Source organism: Haemaphysalis longicornis, unplaced genomic scaffold, assembly GCF_048455015.1.
Source record: "Haemaphysalis longicornis isolate Haplotype H1 unplaced genomic scaffold, Haemaphysalis longicornis Haplotype H1 scaffold_8, whole genome shotgun sequence".
Lineage (NCBI taxonomy): Eukaryota > Metazoa > Arthropoda > Arachnida > Ixodida > Ixodidae > Haemaphysalis > Haemaphysalis longicornis.
The window spans coordinates 41,373,747-41,380,147 of record NW_027526445.1 but is presented as its reverse complement, the minus strand read 5'-3'; positions in this window follow the sequence as shown (position 1 = coordinate 41,380,147).

The following is a 6,401-nucleotide window of genomic DNA, read 5'->3' as shown; positions in this document are numbered from 1 at the left end:
CAGGTCTGCAATAGCCGGGTCAAGTTACCACATTTAAGAATTTCACTAATGTACATACAGAGTCTTTCCAAATTCTCAAAATTATTATTCTTTATTTAAGTTTCTGTGCCCCACAAAGTTACCGGAAAGATTTTCGTTTGAGCGTAACAAACTTTTTGCAATAAGAAGAAATGCTTTCGTATGCTTTTTCGTATAAAACATGATCGTCTCACATGGCAAGTCAGCATGCATTTTAAAACACTTATTTTGTACCTCTTGAATTTTGGTAACAATTACTGTACAACTCGTGTCTTCCCCACGTGGGTTTCTTGTAGAGATTGCAGCTTACGTGGGTATTAGTGTGGTGCCGAGTCGTCTCGATTGCACTCGATGACGTTATGTGGTATTTGTAACAAATGGCTGTACTTTTTTCTCTGTTCTATAAATAAATTCACATGAACTTTTGTCACCCTCCTGACTTCGTAAATTGTCGTAAACTTTGTGTAAAAAGCCGAATATCGTTTTTTTTATACACGATAGAGATTGCCCAGTTACGGGTATTACTTGGACTTCGAAATCACGAATTCACGCCTTACATTCCATGTATAGAAAAGGAAGATGTGTTCTTAGTCTAACTAACGTGTTTCGTATGAACACACAAAAATATAATTGATTGGCTACGGCAGAGTTCATTAAAAAAGATGGCGAGGCTTCCATAAGGTCGCGCAAGGCTTGGACCATAGCGAAGCTGCAGGATTTCTTTCTGCGTGAGCACTAAAGGACAAGTCACCACTCATATGTAGGGTGATTTGGGCGAGCTGGTATTGATTCATAATATAACTGCGCGGTAGCACAAGGACACAGAAAGAGGCACGTGTAATACAGGACGCGGCGTGTCCTTGTGTTACCGCGCAGTTATTTTACGCATTTGTACAAGTTTGAAATTGTTTATTTACATGTTCCGTCGCCGCTTTTCACTGTGTTAGTAGTAGTCATTGTCATGCGCATCAATACTGACGTTTTCCTCGTGCCAAGCATTGCATGCGCGGTAGCGCTCGACAGCTAGGGCGTATGCGCGGCGCGCACGTGCAAGACGCATGCACGGCGTTCCTCGAGTCTCTTCCGCCGTTTTCTTTGTTTTTTCCTAACGTCATTGCAGAAGCCCATGGGGCTCTCGGCGGTCGCCCCGCTAGGCGCGCGCACCCCAGCGCCGCCTTTTTTATTTTTTTGCTGCAGCCACTACACAAGCCGGGGACGCTCGGCGGTTGTTGTTGTTAAATCTTTTATTCAAAAAGGGAAGGCCGTAGGCCTTGTGGGTGAGTTGGGAGGGGAGGATTCATGGTTAAAGGGGGCTCGTATGAGTTCGTGGTCTGTGGGAGGCGTCATGAGTTTCTCACAGGACAACTGTTCAGCATTGAATGGTCCATTCACTGGTGTAGGCCATCGCTATTGAACTTGCGGTAGACCACTCGTAGTGGCGAACGGTATTATAAGGTTAATAAGGTGTTCATCTAGTGTGAGGGGGCCGATACGGGTTGAGAGATCTGGGTTTGGGGAAGTGAAATTCCGGTATCGAGAGAATTTGGGGCACATCCAGACAAGGTGGTGCAAATCAGCCTTGACGGCTTGCTGACAGTATGGACATTTTGGGTTGAAGGGGGGTAGTACCATTTGCGAATTGTTTCCGTTGGAAATGATGCATCTGTATAGAATTTGTTAATAAATATTTATTGGGTCTGTCTGGGAATGTCTGTTGTAAACGTGATCCGTCGGCGTAAGTTGCCTTAGTCTGAGTTTTTTTTTTCGTGTTTGTACCCGTGTATGCGGATGGTGGGGGGTACGCTGGTATTTTCGGTCGTGTCCAAGCACTCAGGAAGGTCTTAAGGCTGGGCGACGGCGCGGCAGCGGAGGAGAGAAAAGAGCAAGCTTTCTGTGCAGCTTTTTGGGCTGCCTGATTTCCCGGTGCCGCCAAATCATGGCCGGGAGTCCAGTCTATGCGGACTTGAATGCCATAGAGTTGTAGGGCTATTGTTTGCCTGATAATTTGGTTTACGGAAGGGTGGGTTGAAAATAGTCGTCGAAGTTCTTGAAATGCTTCGTAGATATCGGTTAATATTCTGATATTTTTTGGTATGGGTTGATGGTGGTCGTACATCTAGTAGTCAAGAGCATGGGTGATAGCGAGTAGTTCCGCTTCCGTGGGTGTGACAGTAATTTCGGAGTGTCGGGTTCCTATAATGATTCGGAGATCTGGGGAAACCCAGGTAGTTCCAATATTTGGTGGCGTCAGGCTGGCATCAGTATAAATGTTGATTTCGTTGGGTTTTTTTGGGCTGAATAGCCTCTGACAACGTTTTTGTCTAGAAATGGCCGTTGTGCGGGTGATGGGGTGAGTTGTTGGTTCGGTCACAAGAGGTCGTTGCCACGTAGGAATGGCCATTGGAAAATCAGGTAAGGGGATGCGATCTTGCTTATGCCAGGCCGTGAGTATGGCACCTTGACGGGTAAGTTTCCGTTTGAAGTTGTATTGGTCGGTTTGCTCTTCAATGATTTTTTTTTTCAATTGGTGGAAGGGCAGCCGCAGAACAGAGGTCAGAGATTTTTGAGTGGCGTGGTAAGCCAGTGATTGTACGAAGCGTCGCATTGTCAAGGACATTAAGAGCGCGTCGTTGGGTACAATTCAATGTGTAAGACTAGGCTCCATATATAAGAATACCGACTGCGACGGCGCGGGCAAGTGTCGGCACTGCTTTTTGCTTTGCTCCCCCATGCTTATTAGACAGTCTTCGTATGGCATGTTCAGTGGAATTTCATTTCTGTTTTAGTTGGTTCAGCCATTAGTCGGGCTACTTTTGTAACCGACGGGGATGCCTAACAGGCGAATGTGGTCGAGTTTGGCGGTGATCGGTGTGGTGCCAACGATGATGCAAGGCAGACTAAAGTCAAGAGCTGGGTTGCGGCCGAAAACTGAGGGAAATTCTGTTTTATTATAGTCTAAGGAAAGCCCGAGGTCCGGTAGGGTAGATTCAATGCTTTCTACTATTTTTGGAGGGCCGTAATCATAGCTCGTTCATGTGGGTAGTCCCTTGACTCGGTCCATATTGTGATATCGTCCACATAAATAGTAAACCTCGCACAAGCCTGTTTTTGAAGGTTCCGGGCGATCCTATTCATGGCTAGAATAAAGTGTGCAGGACTGCGGATCGAGCCTTGAGGAACTTCTCTGTCGAGGTAGAACGTACGATGGGTCCAACCTGGGAATGGTCTTTGAAGCTTGATGGGGCGGGCTTCTAGGAAGTTTCGAATCTATGTCTGTGCTCGTTTACTAGGAAAGGCCTTAGCAAGTTCATCGAAGATGGCACCCTGGCTGACACATTCAAAGACCTTTCGGAGGTCCAGTGCGAGTACATAATCCGGGAGTCTCGAACACCTTGACCGATTAATGACTCGTCGCAGTAGCCATAGGCTGTCGGTAGTTCCGAGATTCGGGCGGAAACCAGATTGCGCTGGGTGAAGATATGGTTCGACATACTCCAGGTAGTGCACTATTCGATTGTTAATGAGTCGTTCGATGAGTTTGCATTGGACAGGTGTGAGGGAGATTGGCCGAAGCTGTGAATAATCATTAGGAGAGGTCTGTTTTTTGTTAGGTTTCGGTATGGGATAGATGAGGGATAGCTTGAGATGTAGGAGTACCTGCCCGGTTTCCCAGGAATCGTTGATTTGTTCCAAAAATTTATATCGTGCTGGTTCTGGAAGGTTGCAGAGGTAGGTCCATTGTATGCCGTCGTGTCCGGGGGCAGACTTCGGTCTGCCTTGACAAATAGCTGTAGAAAGTTCAGCGATTATGAAGGGGCTTTCAAGGTCGGAGCATGGTTCCAGGATCGGGATTTCTGGTAGAGAAGGTGGGAGAGTTAGTGATACGTGTGGAAAGAAGCTTTTGAGCCGCAACTCTTCGGTATCCACGGGATTCGTGCTGCTCAGCATGATGGTGCTAATTATTGGTGTCTTACTGCGTTTTTTGTTCCCAAGGCTTCGGTAAAGTTTCCGTAAAGAAACATAACCTGGTGTTTTCCCGAGGTTGTGACACAGATTTACCCAGCTGTCGCTCGATAGTTCTTTTTGGTATTGGTTAATCACCTTGTACTGATGTCGGATACATCGGAGTATGTTGTGCCTTCTTCCAGTAGCACGGTAGAGCTGTGTGAGGTACTCTATTCGCTTCCAAAGGTTGGCGAGGTTATTTTCAAAGGTAGGGGAATCTTCATCGCGTGTAATAGTTTTCAATGCAGAGTCGGAGGATTTCCGTATAATTTCATCCATTGCTGCAAGTGATGTAGGGGGGGTCGTATTGAAGCAGACGGTCTCGGAAAGAAGACCAATTATGGTGGGTGCACTGTTTCTTGTACGGCCCGTCCCGGATTCGCTTGCCGCGAAATGTGATGATAATAGGGTGGTGATCAGTCACTGCCCCACGTTGTAGAGCAGGGTACCCATGATTTTGTAAGACCTGGTGAGGCCCACATAAGGTCTGGTATGGTATCATTTTGCGATGGATGGAGACCGATACGGGTAGGGTATATTGTATCATTGATTAGTTGAAGATTTAGGATTTCAGTAAATTCAACGAGGTTTGTTCCGCGAGCCGAATTTGTTGAATATCCCCATGCCGTATGATGTGCATTGAAGTCACCCCCGACGAGAATGGGGGTATTTGGTTGTGCATTATTAAGGTATTGAAGCCATGTGAAGGGGCCGGTGCTCGTGGAGGCAGAGTATGGTTGATAGTAGGCGGACACCAGTACTAACTTTTTAGCGTGGGGTGGCTGGACGACAATGGCCACAACTTCGGGCATCTTCGAGTCCGGCGGTTGTACAGCCGGAATCGACGCAGCGACCAATATTGCTGCATACCCGGGGGTTGCTCCTTTTCCTGGTATGGAGGGATTTATGAAAGCGTTGTAGCCAGAAATTTTCGGGGTATCCAAAGATTCTTGAAGGAGGAGGAAAGCTGGTCTGAGTTGCTTTACTTTACTGGTCAGAATTGCTTTTGCTGAAGAGAAGGTTTGACAGTTCCACTGTAGGGCTGTGAGTGATCTGTGATTCATGGTTTGGATGGAGGTTGAACTTTTTTGGGGGGTTCTTGGATGGGTTCCGGAGGGCGCATAGATTTAAGGACTTGCTGGAGAAGGTCTCTGATTTGGATGAGTTGACCTTCAAAATATTCTTGCATGCGACGGCCGTCGTCCAACCGTGCAAGCCGTTCTTGATGGATCTCCGTGCGAATTGTTTGCAACGTGTGGGTCATCTGGGGGTCATTTTTGGCCTGAGGGATAGGGGTTCGCTTAGAGCTGGTGCTGCGTCCGCGAACTGTGAGTGGCGCCATAGATTGTTTTGACGGAGGGTTATTTGTGGGGTTCCGCTTGGGCACATGCGCTCGCTTGAGCTCAGCGATTTCAGCTTTAAGTTGATTTTCAGTTCAAATAGCATTCAACTGATCAAGGATGGCACCGAGTTGTGGATTTTGGTCGGTTGTCCTGGCTGCGTTTCTTGTTTCGTTCAAAGGGGCTGTAAGGGAAGGAAAGTCTATTTCTTTGGTGCTGTTCTTGACACGGTCTACCCACGAAATTCCTTGGGCTTTATATTTGGCAGAAGAGCTCTGGGTGGTGTGGGGTACGCGTCCAGGACAAGTTGCGTTCGCCGAAATGGGACCGAACTCATCACAGACCACGCAGTAAATCGTCAGGCCACAGTCGTCTGATTCTGGGTGCTTTTTTCCGCATAAGCGTCACACGGTTTGGGAGGCGCAGTACATTGACATATGACCAATGTTATGACAATTAAAGCACAGCATTCTGCGTGGTTGGTATGAAGACACTTTCACAATGGCCATATAGTATTTGACCACTTTGGGGGAGGGGGGGAATCGAATGTAATGACAGCTTTATTAGTGCGGCCAAGGTGGTGGCAGTCCAGGATTTTGGCCTGTTCACATCGTAGCCATTGCTTTATTTCATCATTGGTGTCGCTAGGTTCAATTTCGCACGCACTCACGGGCGCTCGGCATTTGCTTGGGGTTTTTAGCGAGTTACGCGTCACACATTACGGCCAGCTAGAACAGCTCCGTTGTTGAAAGCTAACAACAGGATCATTGAAAGCAACGTTACAGAAAGTTCAACCCAACAAAAACCGCAAACCCACATAGTTTAATATAAAAACACTGGCAGGTAAGGGTTTACTTAATTCTCAAGTACCAACTCCAAACTATAATACCCAAATGAGCTGAAATATTTCCGTAAGTTGCAATAATCATACGCGGAAACTATACAAAATATATAGAGATAAGCGCTGCAGAAAACCACCTCGCTCGTTCCGTATAACAGATCAATTTGTGCCAGCAGTACAGTTCGTGGTTTCAAGGC